The following is a 16,752-nucleotide window of genomic DNA, read 5'->3' as shown; positions in this document are numbered from 1 at the left end:
CGAAACAATTTAGGGAAGCTGTACTGAAGAACTCCATTGCTGCATAAAGAAATATTGACCTCATTAGAAACACTAAGAACTTCGTAAAAGCTAAGTGTTCGTAGCAAAATTGTCCCGAAGATTTACGTCGCATTTGTTAGGAAGAGTGGGTCTTTCTAGATTAGATTTTATTAAGAGGAACATACTTGTTCCATTAATTTTCAAAACAAAAGGGTAACAAATGCATGGTTGTCCAAGCACTTCTTCGATCTGATCAAATTGATGTCTGAGATGAAAAGTACTGACTTTAGGATGTTGGTGAAGGAGCGTGTAGGCATCAATGTATGTAGGAATTAGTGCAAAAGATTGAAGAAAAATGTGATGAAGATACTTATTAGTCAGTATGGTAAGGAATGTGGGTAGGTGTGGGATTATGCTTGGGAGTGTAGGCTGCAAAACCCTTCGAGTAAAGTATATGTAGAGGTGGTAGAGAGGCCGCTTCCTAATAGTGGGACTAAGTTTGATAAGTTATATGTGTGTTTTGATACATACAGACGGGGATTTTTAACTGGTTGTAAATGGATTATAGGATTGATTGGTTGTTTCTTGAAGGGTTTGTGTAAGGGAGAATTGTTGACTGCGATTGGAAGAGATGCGAATAACCAAATGTTCCAACTAGCTTGGGTTGTTGTAAGGATTGAGAATAAGGACAATTGGTCTTGGTTCTTGAAAAATCTGATGGCTGACTTAGAGATAACAAACGGGGAAGGGTGGACGTTCATTAGCGGCCAACAAAAGGTAATACTTGTTTTTTGAAAAATCTAGTCAATTGTTTACTTTATGATATAAACATGTTATTTGCTTACATTTCTTGCTTTAAATTATTGTAGGGACTGGTTTCTGTAGTAGCCGAGTTGTTACCCCATGCCGAACATCGAGTGTGTGCGTGGCATATATACAAAAATTTAGCAAAGACCTACAAAGGAGATAAATTGCAGTCGCAATTTTGGTGGTTAGCAAAAAGCACAGACATGACTGACTTTAGGATAGCCAAAGAAGGATTACTTCAGTTGACAAAAGAATGTTGTGCTACACTATTCTAAACAGAACCGAAGCATTGGTACAGGGCATTCTTCAGTGAGGAATTTAAGTACGATAATATCGACAACAACATATGTAAAGCATTTAATGGGAATATAATAGATGCTAGATGCAAATCAATCATCTCAATGCTTGAAGATATATGAGTTATGGTCATGACTCGGCTACATAAACAAAGAGATGAGGCTACAAAGTGGACTAGACAATGTGGTCCTAGGATTGCCAAGAAATTTGATGAGAACTTAGCTGCAAGTAAGTATTGTCATCCCATTTGGAATGGGGATGAAGGATATGAGATAATGAAGGGTTCCGATAAGTATGTTGTTCATCTAGGTATGAGAAAGTGTTCATGTAGAGTATGTCAACTAAGTGAAATTCCTTGTGCACATGCCATATGTGCCATCCAGTTGAAGGGTCACAATGTAGATGATTACATTGATGATTGGTACAAAAAATTGAAATACCTTGCTTTGTACCAGTTCATGATGCAGCCAATCAGAAGTAGCAAATTTTAGGAGTCGACGAATCATGTATCACTTCAACCTTTGCCACTGAAGAAGAAAATGGGAAAGCCAAAACAAAGGCGAAGAATGACGAAGGGAGAGATCTCGGGTCATCAAAGAATGAGTAGGACAAGTGCAAATATGATGTGCTCTTATTACTGCGTCGCAGGGCACAATACTAAATGTTGTCAATTGAGGAAGCAACAAGAAAAGTTGAGGCCGGTTGAAGGGTCTAGTGAACGAACAGTTGGAGAAAAGCAAATAGAAGGGCCAAGTTAGTCAACTATTCTATAGTCGACAATTAGTAAGTCATGAAACTGAAGGGATTGTTCGAAGAAGGCAAGGTAGAAGATGGTTAGCTGAAGGATTGGCCCAAGTAGCTAAACGGCCAGTTCAGTCAGCCGTTTTTCAGTAGAGAAAGAAATTCCAGTAAATTCAACAATTTGTATTCAATTTTCCTTTATGTTATTATATGGCCCGATATTATATTTATGGTGTCTTTTACCTCTTTCTCAGGTTCAAAGAATGCAAGTTGGAGCTCAACTGCTAATTGAAAGGCCATCACAAGAGTCACTATAAGGGCCATCACAAGAGCCACTATAAGGGTCACCGCAAGAGCCATTAGAAGAATCACTACAAGGGTCACCACAAGTATTATCAGAATGGCCAACATAAGGTGTCATTGAAGCTGGAGGGCTACATAGAAGGACAACTAGAAGAAGGCCAAGTGAAGGAGCAGCTACAAAAAGGCTATTTAGAAGACGCCCAGTTGAAGAATTTTGAAGAAGTCCTAGCTATAGCTGAAGGGCCAAAAGAAACGCCCAAGAAATCATAGGCAAGAAGAAGAGCCAACAAAGTACAAGTTTCAAAAAGTGATGCCTCTCTTTAAACAAGAGGGACACTTAGTAAGAGGTTAAGATAATATGGCTATGGATTTTCTACAAATGAGCGTACTGGAACAGTCATTCTGAATGTAAATTTTATTGGCTACATTTAATTTAATTTATGCCAGACACTTTTGCTAACAATTTAATTGTCTTTTTGTAACTTAGGAGAAGTTCAGAGGTTCTTATCTCTTAAGGCCCAATTCAAGAATTAACGGCTGCGCCAACAAAGAAGAAAATATTAGCTGCGTCAACAAGAAAGAAGAGCACGAATTTAGTTGTAGGTCCATATGAATCAATTCAGCCTAGGACAGTTGTAGCTCATGCTAAATCAATTCAACCTGGGACATTTGTAGCTCCATTTGAATCAGTACAAATTGAGAAGGTTAAAGAAGAAGTTGCATGTCCAGTTATAAAGTGTGCAAAATTATGAGTCAAGTGAAAGACCCATCCAAAAGAGTACGAATATGGGGCATTGTGCATATTGATTGATGAGATAAGACATGATAGGATTTGTGGAGCTTAGGAGTTAGTTTTGTAAAAGATTATAATAACTTGCTATGGATGGTTTTTTTTTTTTTTTTTTTTTTTTTAGTTTGTCATTAACTCTTTGAGACTTAATTTCAATATCAATGGAACAAACTTGTCACTTGTCAAATTCTTTTGCTTTTTGTAAGATGTGGATTATGCTTTTACTTATTGCTGTTGGTGTTGGGTTTGTGGTGGTAGCTAGAGTGCTAGTGTGGCTGGTGGTGGTGAATGGTGATGCTTGGTGGTAGTGAATTTGTTGTGGGGGGTTATTTTGGGGGCTTGTGTTGCATTTGGTTCAAGTGTGTAGTGTGCACATCTTGCATTAGGTGGTGTTGGTGCAAGGCTCAGCTTGCACCAACACCTTCTGCAATCGACCCACCACTAACACAGTGGCTTTTGGGTGGTGGTGGGTCTATGGTGGTGGTCGGGTGTTGGTGTGGCTGATGGTGGTAGTTGTTGATGCTTGGGGGTTTATGCTGCACCTAGTGCAAGTGTGCAGTGTGCACATCTTACAGCAGGTGTATTGGTGCAAATTGAGTGGTGCATAGAGTGGTTTCCTGCTAAAAGGCTGTTCCTGAAGGACTTGAACAGGAAGTTCGCCCACTATGGGAAGGCATACTTGCGGGAAATTGACTTCGTCTTCCCTGGTTCCAAGTCTAGATCCATTCAATAGTATCAAAGCCATGGTTTTGTTTCTAATGGTATTCATTCCATGTGCTTAGAAAGTGAATCCAGTGCTGAGAAGAATTTTTCACGTTATGGCAGATCATCCATAAATATTAGAAGTACTTGTTTCCATTGTTGCAACTCTGTCTTTTTCCACCCCTTCAAATTTTCATGTTTCGAATGCTTCTAAGATAGACTATCTCTATGAAGTCTCTCTTAGTGACGAAACTAAGATCTTTGAAACCCAGCTTCCCTTGATGAACCCCTATTCTACTTTTGCTAAACCCGCTTCGTCATTTTCTCCCATCCGTTCTATTCACCAACTCATTCACCAGCCTCCAAAGGAAGTAAAAGAGTACGTTTAGTCTTCTAAGTTCAATCAACGTCCTATTCCTGCCACTGAAAATGAGTACTTTGTTACTCTTCAAATCCCTCTAGAGTTTCCTAGGTAATGGATTCAGCAAGGATATTTTCATGTGCATTATGGAGCTGTTCGTCTTACTCTTACTTTTCATGGTTGTAAAGACTTGCTAGTTGTGGCAAGAATTGCTCTATTGGATACTAGATTCTTAGAATACTGACATGCTTGCATTGGTGTTGTTCAAACCACTTTGAATGCTGGAACAGTCTTTGTGACTTTGTATCCAAATTTCAATATTGCCCTTTTAGACCCTCAGTTACTCTCTTTTCTAAAAGTGCAAGTTCAGCTCACTGGAGCCCCTCAAACTGCTAATTCTGTAGCAACAACACTGCACTATCAAATGGTTTACCGAGTACAGAATCATGCTCTTCACTTAAATTTCCACAATAGGAATGAAGATGCCCTATTTATTTCCATGCAAAATGACCAAGCATCCTGCATTTATGTTCCTAGACAGATCTCGAAGGAAAAGTTGGCCAAGCTCTTTCTAGAGACTTGGATTACCAACTACGAAAAATTGCATCAAGACAACAAGCCTTTCCAGTCATTAGACTCTGAGTTCATCAGAAAGAAGGTTGGAATTGTTTCGATCAAATTCGACAAGGAAAAGAAAGAAAGTCATTCTATCTTCCAAACTCTCTTTATGACTGAACCATGTGTCCTTGAGTCAATTTTCGTGCCAGATCCAAAAAAGCTTGCTAAATACTTTAAAAGTAATAGACATCATGTTCATTACTATAAGGACCAGTATGGTTATTGTTTTTGGGATCCTTTTTACCAATGCTCTTATTGTACAAATTTTCCCGATGAGGTAGACCCACTTGCAAAACCTCCATATTGGAGGAAGCATAAGAAGCCAAAAGATCCTATGTACCAAAGGTATTTGAATGGAGATTCCTCCGTTGATACTCTTGGTGAGTGTGATAAATTTTAGTTTATGGTTTCATATGCACCAACTCCACCACCAGAGTTCACTACTCCTCCCTTAGTCTCATCAACTCCACCGTTATCACCACCTCCATCTCCTCCTCAGAAAAAAAAAAACCAACCATTTCCCCGTTTTATAAGCTAATTGTAAAGTGGGCAAAGAAACATTCCTACCCACTTGAGGTTCCAACAAAAACACCACCTAGCTCTTCCATTGCCATGTTTCAAGAAACAGACTTTCCTCCTCTTGTTCAGGAAAGTTCCAAACTCTCATTTCCCGCTTTAGAAGAGTTTATTGATCTACAAGGCAGATATAGGCATGTTCCTAAGATACCTGCCTCCACTGATGTGGATGAGCATGAAAGACAGAAAAGAACTCTTGTTGCTGAAGCTGTTTTAAATTGGCAATTGGAGACTTTTCTAGCACATAACAATGCCTTTAAGGCAATTGATTCCAAGATTGGGAATGTGCAACAAGACTTGTGAAGATATGATGAAACCACTAAGAAGGGGATAAGTATACTAATGGTGCCATAAGTTGTGTATGACGCTCACTTTGGTGCCAAAAGTTTCCGTCGGATCACTTAAGTGCCAAATTGGAGGAAAAACGATCACTTTTGTGCCACCGGCGAGAAATTCCGGCCAAAATAATTACGTGGCCTTTATATTTTAAAAAAAAAAAATCGATGTGGCTTAAGATTGTCCATGATGGATAGCATAAAACAACGCCGTTTTCCTTTTTTAGTAAGAAACGACGTCGTTTCTTGCCATCCATCGTGGATTCACATAAGAAACGACGCCGCCTTGCTCCATAGAAAAAAATGATGTCGTTGCAGAGGGAGTAAATTAGGGTTCGTATACGGTTCTCCTCGACGCCGGCCGTAGCTTGCTCACCCACCGTCGTTCACCCACCACCGTTTGCTCGCCCGCCGTTGCTCGCTCGCCTGTCATCCCTCGGCCATCGCTGTAGTTGCGCCATCGTTCATGATCGTTTAAGTTTGTCATATTCTCTACGTGGATCAATTTTGCGAAAAATTTAGGGTTCCGACGGGCAAGTTAGGGCACGGAGGGCAAATTGAGGGCTCGGCTCAAGGGGAAAGTAGTGGGAAAAGTGGTGGGGATGTCACTTTTATGGGGACGGAATAGAAAAATTGATTCTTCTATCGTTCGTTCGCTTTCTGTTGTGGGGACCGAATAGAAAAACTGGGTGCGGAGGGGCTTGACTCGGATGGAAACAGTGGTGGGACCGAATTTGTTTGTTTAATTAATTGGACTGCTTTTATGGGGGACCGAATGTGAATGTGATTAAATTGAAAAATAGGTGGTGGGGACCTCACTTTGTTTATTTAATTCGGTTTCTTTTGTTTCTGTAAATGCACCGAATTGGGGAGATTTTAGTCGCATTTGTTCATTGACAACAAAACGACAAGAACTTGCATGTGAAGTTGCCGATTCTGTCATGTGTTTCCAACAAAATGACAATGATTTTTTTTTTTCATTGGGTGCAGCATTGACATGGATGCAAATCAGGTAGGCGTCATTGTTTGCTATGGTGGAGAGTTTGTTATTGACACTGAAGATTGAGAATATAGTGGTGGAAATGAAGGTACTATTTATGTCAATGTTTGGAAGCCATCATATATTGATTTTATGAGGGATTTGGTATATTTTTTACGATGCACAGTGCAAAAACTACATTACTGTGTTCATGGGAAAGAATTGAAGGATGGGTTGACATTTTTTAATGACGATAATTGTATTAAGGATATCATTTACCATTATCTTCACGGTGAAGAAGCTAAGGTATATGTTGAGTATTATAGTGAGGATGAGGATGAGGATGAGGATGGGGATGAGCAGACCACCACTGAAGGAGGAGAAGTGGGGAATCCTATTCAAGCGTGTAATCAGGTTGGGGATGAGTTTAGGTTAGATGGAGGGCAAAATGATAGGGAGATAAGTCATATTGATAGAGATGAACAAAGAGGGAGATGTCCTGAAATCTTGGATGAAGATTTGGGTGAAGATGTGGGTGATGAAGACTTCATTGGATTAGAATGGGAAATTGTTTTATCTAGTGAATCGGAAGATGAATGTTTGGTTTTAGTAAATTTCCCAAGTGACGAAGATGATGATGAACTTGCACAGTCAAGACAAAAGAAAAGGGATTTTCTGAGAAAAAAACTTGCAGCTTCAGCAAAAAGGCCCGAGCCAGTAAATAGGGATGGAGATCCAGCTGAGGGTAATAGAAGTGAAGATGAAGAAAGCTGTGGCAATGAAGTTGCTGGTTTGGAAAATGAGCTTGACAATGATGATGAAGAACCTGCTCCTCGAAGAAAAAGTAAGTACCCTTATTATGATCCGACTGTTGATAAACCTGTTTTGTCGGTGGGCATGAGATTTGATGATGCCAAATAGTTCAAGGAAGCTGTTATGAAGAACTCAATTGGTGAACAGAGGAGTGTTAAATTCATTAGACACGAAGGAGTTTATGAGAGCTAAGTGCTCACAACCTAATTGTTCGTGGAAACTCTATGCTGCGCTTAGTAAGAATGGGTCATTCCAGATTAGGTCCTTTCAGGAGGAGCATACTTGTCCAATTATCTTTAACAATAAAAGGGTAACAAGTGTGTAGTCATCAAAGCATTTTTTCAATACTATCAAAGCAATGCCCAAGATCAAGAGTCATCAATTTCAACAGTTAGTGAAGGAGCAAGTGGGGGTTAATGTGTCGAGGAATCAATGTAAGAGAGCGAAGATGAGGGTGATGAAGATATTGATGGGTGGGTATAAGGAAGAATATGCGCAGGTATGTGATTATGCTGGTGAATGTATGTTTCAAAACCCATCTAGTAGGGTATATGCAGAGGTTATGGAGAGGCCACTCCCTGATCTTGGGCCTAGATTTAATAGATTTTATGTCTGTTTTGATGCATGCAAACGGGGCTTCTTGGCTAGTTGTAGAAGAGTTATATGATTGGATGGATGCTTTCTAAAGGGTTTATGCAAGGGGGAGTTGTTGGCTGCTGTGGGGAGAGATGCTAATAATCAAATGTTCCCGATAGCTTGGGCGGTGGTAAAGATAGAGAACAATGATATTTGGTCCTGGTTCCAAAAAAATTTAATGGCTGACCTTGAGATAACCGATGGGGGAGGATGGGCATTCATGAGCGACCAACAGAAGGTAATTTCATTGTCAATTAATTCACTCCCTTTTAATATTAGTCACTTGCATATTTTTCTTGACTTGTATTTATTGGTTTGAATTTTTGTAGGGACTTATTCCTACATTGGCTGAATTAATGCCACATGCTGAGCATAGAATGTGCGCAAGGCACATATATGCAAACTGGTCAAGGAACTTCAAAGGAGATAGGCTGCAGAAGTAGTTCTGGCAGATAGCAAAGAGTACGAATATGGCTGATTTCAGATTAGCCAAACAAGGATTGTTGCAGCTGACAAAGGAAGGTTTTGATGCACTCTTCCAGACAGAAGTTAAGCACTGGTGTCGGGCCTTCTTCAGCGAAGAGTTCAAATGCGATATCATTGATAACAACCTCAGTGAAGCTTTCAATGGTAGAATTTTAGAGACCAGGTGCAAACCAATCATTAGCATGCTTGATGATATTTGAGTTATGGTTATGACTAGACTGCATAGGCAAAGAGATGATGCTACAAAATGGAGTAGAGACTGTGGCCTTAGGATTGTGAAGAGATTGGATGCAAATATTGCTACTAGTAGGTTCTGCCATCCAGTTTGGAATGGAGATAATGGATATGAGATTACTCAAAATCAGGATAAGTATCTTGTCCAACCTAGATAGAAGAAAGTGTTCATGCTGAGCCTGACAACTAAATGGAATTCCCTATGCTCATGCCATTTGTGCTATTCAGATGAAGCAAGAAAACCCAGATGATTACCTACATGATTGGTACAAAAAAAACTCATACCTTGCTTCATACCAATTCATGATGTAGCCTATCAGAAGCAGCAAATTTTGGGAGCCAACAAATCATGAAAGCCCTCTACCTTTACCGTTGAAGAAGCAAATAGGAAGGCCAAAAAAGAGACGAAGAATGCAGCAGGAAGATGCATCAAGTCAAAGGATGAGTAGGACTGGATCAAAGATGAAATGCTCCTATTGACGCAAGGAAGAGCACAATAAGAAAGGTTGTGAGCTGAAAAAGCAGCATCAACAGCAAGATGTAATGGTTGATTCAGTGCCAGGGACAAGACCTATTGAAGAGTTTCTTGTTGGGCCTATTGAAGGGAGGACAGAAGGCCCTGCTGTAATGCCTACTGAAGGGCAAATAGAAAGCCATGTTGTAAGGTAAGTATCCTCTTTGTCTTAGTAACTTTACAGTTCTTATTCGATAGTACTGTTGGTCATAATCCTAATATAGTACATTGTTGTAAGGCCTACTAAAGGGCCAGAAAAAGGCCCTGTTGTAGGCTCAAGTGCAGGGATATGGACTAGAATGGGCAGGACAACAACAACAACAACTGAGTCCACTGTTGAGCAAACAAGAAAAAAATATCCTATAAGTTGTACATCGCTGTGTTTGGTCTTTTATGGGCTAAAATTTACATTTGTTATGTGTTTCTCAGGTGAGAAGACGAGCAACTGTACAAGTTGCAGAGGTTGCTACAAGGATTATTGTTGCTGAAAATGATGCACCATAACGAACAAGAGGGGCTCTTGGAAAAAGATTAAGGCAATATGGTTATGTGATTTACACAGATGAACGTACTGGAATGACTATTTTGAATGTAAGATTTATAGGTCTCATGCATTTAATTTGTTGTATTTCAATTCATTTGGTTGACAATATCACTATGTTTTTGTAGCTTGGGAGAACTTCGGAGGTACTTATCTCTTAAGGTGGGCCAACTCAAGAATCAAGGGGGCAGCCAAAGAAGAGTGCTCCAAAGAAGAAGAAGACATCGGGTACAGCTACGAAACAGCCATCCAAAAAGAACCCAGCACCAGTTCTATCTCAACCAACGATTGGGAGCAGTAGTGATGATATGGACCAACGCATGACATGTGGTAGAACAAAAATAGCCACCGTCAAAAATAAGGAAAAGGAAAATGAGGTGACAGAAAGCCCAGCTAAAGAACTTGCACATCCAGTTCGAAAGAGTGCTCGGATTATGAATCAATTCAAAGCTTCAAGAGGAAAATGAGATCAAGGTGTTGTCAATATTGACTGATGGGAGGGTGCTGGATATGGTTTTTTTTTTTTTTCATGTGATGCTGGACATGGTCTTTTTCATGTTTTCTTTTTTTAGAGTGTGCTGGATTGATGATAGTTGTTGCCTGCAATGCCATTGTTTTTTTTTTTTAAGAGAGTGTTGAACTTTCGATGATTGGGGAGTGAAGTTAGACATGCTTGTCTTTTCTTTTGTAAACAATCAATCAATGTTAATGGCAAGTACTGGAATGACTATTCATTTTCCCTTGTGTTGGTTTCGGCTAGAATGCTAGCAAGTCAGTTATGCTGCTGTATATTTTATTTTTGCTGTTACCGCAATGTTGATGTTGCTGCACTGTTGTTGTCAGCATTGTTGGTTAAAGTTGTGGATTATAATGAATTTGTGGGGTTCTGATTATATGTGTTGCTACAAGAACACTTTGGGTGCTGGTACATCTTGTTGCACCTGGGCTGGTGTAAGAAGATGCACTAGCAACTCAACTGGTGCAAGAACAAGGTGCAAGAACAAGGTGCATTTGGAATGTGACGTTTGGCACTAACATGTTCTTTTTAAAAAAACTTGTGCAACATAAGTGATCACTTTGTAATCGCGACTGGCACTTAAATGATCACTTTTATAAAAACTTGGCACTCAAGTGATCACTATTTACAACTTATGGCACTGAAATGGTCAATTGTGAATTTGCCACCATCCTTTAATTTCGGCCATGGTTTGCAGTTGCAGCAAACTAGCAAACCAGCAAACCAGCGAACTATTACCAAATAAAAAATGCAGCAAACCATCATCAAATAAAAAAATGTAGCAAACCATTACCAAAAGCTTTCAATGCAGCAAATCATTATCAAATAAAAAATGCAGCAAACCATTACCAAAAGCTTTCAATGCAGCAAACCATTACCAAATAGAAAAATGTAGCAAACCATTACTAAAAGCTTTCAATGCAGCAAAGCATTACCAAATAAAAAATGCAGCAAATCATTACCAAACAAAAAAATGCAGCAAACCATTACTAAAAGCTTTCAATGCAGTAAACTATTACCAAATAAAAAATGCAGCAAACCATTATATTTGAAGCAAAAACTAACCAAAACAAACATTGACAATACACAACTAAACAACAAAACTTTTAAGTGCTCACAACTAATGCATTCCAAGTCCAACCTTGCATTTCTACCCATAGATTACAACAACAAAACATTCTGCTCCATACAAAAATTGCAGCAAACCAAAAAACACATTTTACTTATAAATAATCCAATACAAGTGCATATTCCACGTCTTCGATTATGGTAGACATACAAACTTCTTCTCATTACTCACTTTACATTTGAATAAACTACCCAAGAGAATAAGAACACAATCAACGCTCGATAAAAGTTTCTTTCGATTTTTAGCCTTGAAACCTCCCTCTTCAAATGGTCTACCAGAGATGTTAAACCCTTCATTTGAGCTTGCATTGAGTCGACATCCTCCAACTCGTCCATTAACATAGGTGGAGGTTGATTTCGCCTTCAAGTAACTCCAATATCACCTCTCGTTGCTCGATCGAGAGAATTTTCTATCAATCCATTTGAAATATTGGCACTTCGAGCCTTCTCTATATCTGCCGCACCCATGGAATCTTCTCCCGGGATTCAACCAAGTCCAAGATGTTCTTCTCGGACTCGGTAACCCACAATAACAGCAATACTCACCATCTAATTCGCTTTTCTTATAGGAATGTGAGCCGCTGCTGAAGCTTTTGTCCTCCATTTGCAAAAGTGAGCTGATAACTTTGGGAGAAAATCGAAGTATGTACTCGAAATGATCGAATTGGGGATTTAGGGTTTTTAACTTCCAGTTCTAATCAAAATTGGGGATTTAGGGTTTCTTATTTGGGGAAAAACGGTAAATGGCATCGTTTTGTTCTTTGTATGCTGATTGTATTCTCCGCCGATCCATGTCGGCGTCAAAAATTAATAAAAAACTGCCACGTCGGATTTCCGGCCAACCAAATTGGCGATGGCACCAAAGTGATCGTTTTTCAAAATTTTTGGCACTTAAGTGATCCGACGGAAACTTTTGGCACCAAAGTGAGCGTCGTACACAACTTATGGCACCATTAGTGTACTTATCCCCACTAAGAAGATGCTTTTAGGTTTCCAGAAGAGGTTTCATGCCTTGGAATCTGGACAACATTTAGGGTATCATCATCTTCAAAGTCCTAGAGCGGAAATAGAAAAGCTTAAAAGGAAAATCCAGATCCTTGAGGAAGGAAGACTCAATCCATTTTTGACTACTTTGCGAACAGAGCCTCTGCCTCCTCCACCACCTTAGACGTCTATCTTTGCTGCTATTACAGATGTTCCTGCCAGACAAGATAAGACAGACGTGGCTGAAATGCGAAATCGCCTCAAAGAACTGGATTGCATAAGGAAAGAAAAAGGAAAAGAGAAGATGCCCAAAGAATCCTCTCTTATTATAAGGGAGCAAGATCAAATGATGTTGTCAAACCCGTTGGAATCTTTCTTAAGAGACTTGGGTAATCAAGAACCACAACTTGATCTTGTTACTCCGCAACCTCCGCTACAGATTGATCCTGTCATTCCGACAGACCAGGTACTGTTTCTAACAGAATCAGCCTTTCCAAACATCTTTAATACTGAATCAGATTCGGTATCTCTTTCGTCTTCATCATCTTTCTCAATCCATACTAGTGATTCCTTTCCCATAGCACAAGTAACTTCATCAATATTCATGGCCGATCCTCCAGACCATGACATGGAATCAAACCCTTCTGAACCAGAAGTTGTCTAGCCAAATAATTCCTCTTAGAATGTATCCATTTCATCAAAACAATTTTTTACTATTGATGACATCCCTTATCATAAATGGCCAGAAAGACTTGAAGAATTTTATACTTAGTTAAATACCCAAGCCATTACCAATCTGGATAAGTATGATGTTCTTTTCAACTTTGTTACAAGGTTCACAGGTAACCTCAAACTTTGGTGGCAATCTGTGTCAAAACAAGATCGGCTTCACTTTTTACTCTCACCAAACTTTGGTCATGCCATTACTCTTCTATATCACTTCTTTGTGGGAAAACCTATTGATCTCATAAAGCTCAAAAGAAGAGAATTTTTTGAAAGAAGATGCTGCTCTCTTCAGAAAAAAACATCTTGATAAGCATTATCGTGAGATGCTTAAGCTCTTCTATTAAATTAGAGTTGATGCAAATTTGAAGCATGTCTTCCTGACCTCCATCCCCAAAGAATTATTTCAAACAGTAGAGAGAACCTTTCTGTTTAAACAGAGAAGAATCCAGGATGTTCCATTAGGAGAAATCTAGCAAGAAATTTATTTGTGCCTTGAAGAATTGTGTATCAAACGCTAAAATGATCTAGACTTATGTCAACGACAACAGAAAACTTGACGTAGCCTGTTCTCACCAGAGAGTAAAGATCAAATGCTCCAAAAAAGACTGTGATGGTTCTTGTGGAAAATCTTGCAGAACAAAGAAACACTTCAAAAAGCTCTAGATAAATAAATCCAAACATGGTTCTAAGCACTTCCGAAGAAAGAAGATATGACAATACTTATGCAAAACGAAAGATCGCTTAGGCCACAAAAAGTCAAATTGATACTTCATCTGCAACCAAAAGGGACATTTTGCCAAAAACTATCATTAGGCAAAAAAATGTAAGAATCATTTGATATATCATATAAAGACCGAAACTAGTATTTCTCTTGAAAATGATGATATCGAATCTTTATTTTCTGCGGATGAAGAACTATGTGAACAAACTTTTTGTGTCATCCCTTGTTACCAAACTCCTAGTGAAACTGATTCAGATTCAAATCTCGAAGATATTTTTCACATATCTCTGACTCCCTCAGAAGAAAGTACTAACATATTTTCAAGCCAAACTCATTGTTCCCATTTTCCTGTAAAAATATTCACTTCAAAGTTTGTCAGGCTAATCACTGTCACTTCTCTCATAGACATGGAGCGGCTTCTTCAATCTTAGACACTAAAGTTCTCCCTGAAGAATATTGGACTTCTTGTGTCCAATATTTCAACTCTACTTCGGGAGATTTTTCTACAAATGTGAGAACCACTCTGATAACTGTTTAGTTTTTTCCACAGTGTTCCATAACCACAAAAATCTTTGGCTCAAGTCTTCCCAACAAAGATAATAGGTTGGGACATTATGACTCAGATTTCTCAACTGCGCATCATGTTAGGGAAATCCCTTATGATGTTTTGAAGATGACAAAATAAATCAAATGCTACTAACATGTTTAATGGTTGAGTAATAGATTACGCAGATGATAGAACATGTAAATGATATTGTCAAAGTTTGAAGACTGCCATAAGACTGAACATAACACTATTTTGAAGATTTCTATTCTCTTGTGGATTTAGCCTTAGCAATGCAACAAAATGGAAATGAACAAGTCCTGGAGTTATTCCAACTCGGGTTGATTAGCACCCTATCGTCATCTTATAACTTATATCCTTGAATTCTTTTTGTCGACTTTATAATCTATATTTTTGTTGCAAAAGAAACAACGGCATCGGAGTGCTTGATAAGAGTGCTTGATAAAGTCAAAGGAAGTGACATTTTTTAGGCAGCTAAATAGCTATCATAACATGGTAGCTTATAAATAATTAATTAGGATGAGATGTTGGAGATAATTAAAATGTGTTAGATTAAAAAAATAACCTCAGACTACCGTGATGGGCTCTCTCTCTCAGCTAGAAGTGGGCCAGAGGACAAGGGCTTGTGCTTGTGAAACATGTCAAGGTTCGTGTACAAACTGCAGTCGAGCCATAAACTTTCAATTAGTACACAAAGAGTGCGTTTAGTAACATTTATGTTTTGAAGAACAATTTCTTTTAAAAAATAGTCTCATTCTATTTCTATTTTCTGGAATAATTTCTAAGTAAAAGATTGCATTTACTAACCATATGAAATTTTTATTCTCGGAATAAAAAAAGAATAGGAATGTGTTTGGTATGACTCATTTTTTTTTTGTTTCTTTTAGTTTTTTAATAATTTTTGTGGATTTTTCTTTTTTCCTCTTTTTTTCTTCTTGACCGCCAATGACCGGTGGGTAGCAGCGGGCGGTGGGCGGTGGCCGATGACCAATTGCTAGTTGGGAGGTGACGGACGGCGAGGGCAAGGGGTAGCAAGAAATAAGAAGAAAAGAAAAAAAAAACTTATTTTTAAAAATTGTTCTTGAGAATGAGAAACTACTTTTGTCTACTTCTTATTTTTGTTCCAAATTTATTCCCCGGTTACTTTTCTATTCCAAGGAATGGAAAAATTAATTGACGTTACCAAATAGATTTATGTTCTTTTTTTTAGTTCTAGAGAACAAAAGAACAAAAAAAACAAATAAATTGGAAAAAAAACAAATAGACCCTAATGTTTCAAACTTCCCCGAGAAAATGCTACAAGATATAGAATTGTTGCTCACCATCGTCACAGTCACTAAGGGTGCATTTGGCAATCGGCTAAACAATGAAAATTTCTATTATTTTGTTCTTGAGAGTAGATTTGAAACAGAAATTCATTTGGCAAAATTTTTATTTTTGGGAATAAATTTCTATTTTTTGTTTTGTTTCCGGAAGTAGATTTGAAATAAAATCGAGAAGCAAAAAAAAATTGATTCTTTGTTCTCAAGAACAATTCCAGAATCAAGCCAACCCATATTTTTTCTTTTCTTTTCTCTTCTTCTTTCCTTCTTGTTTTTCTTCCTTTTCTCTTCTTTTTCCACCACTGTCGCCACTACCATCCATTGTCACCGGAGGCTTGCCCAGCCATCAGCGAGGTCAAGCCTTGTTGGGGCCTCCCCCAGCCACCGGCGAGCCTCGCTTGGCCAGGCGAGCTCGGTCTCGCCAAATTTGGGTTAGGTCGAGCCTCGCCCAGCCTAACCAGGGCTCGACCGACAAGGCGTGGCCTTGTAGGGGTTGGTGACCCTGCTGGTGAGGTCGTCGAGGCTCGTATGGCCAATCGCCGATCATCCCAAGACCAGTGACTGGTTGAGAAAGAAAAGAAGAAAAAGAAAAAAAAAGAAATAAATTATTTAAAAATTAAAAGAAAATAATTTGGAGTAGAAATTTTGAGAATGGTGCCAAACGCAATTCTATTCGAGAATAAAAATTTTGGACAGTTACCAAATGCCTTAAAATACTTAGAAATTGTTTAGAAATTGTTTCCGGGTACAGAATAAAAAAGAATCATTTCTGATAAGAAATTGTTCCCGAAAATAGAAGCGTCACCAAACACGCCCTGATTTATCGACACCATCAGATTGCTGTCGCTATCATCTGTCAACCACCATTAGCACCATCAACATGTCACTCGAACCCCTGCCGTCATCACCACCCACGCACCAATTTCGTAATAATGGTTGTGGCGTGCGTAATCACCACCGGTCAAGCCCTGGGCTTGGCTATCCTTGATCTACAAGTGGCTTGCTCAACCGGGACTTCCTTACACTGCTATAAACGAGATCTGTTCTATATGTATA

This window comes from Eucalyptus grandis, chromosome 6, assembly GCF_016545825.1.
Source record: "Eucalyptus grandis isolate ANBG69807.140 chromosome 6, ASM1654582v1, whole genome shotgun sequence".
NCBI lineage: Eukaryota > Viridiplantae > Streptophyta > Magnoliopsida > Myrtales > Myrtaceae > Eucalyptus > Eucalyptus grandis.
This window is presented reverse-complemented; position numbering follows the sequence as displayed.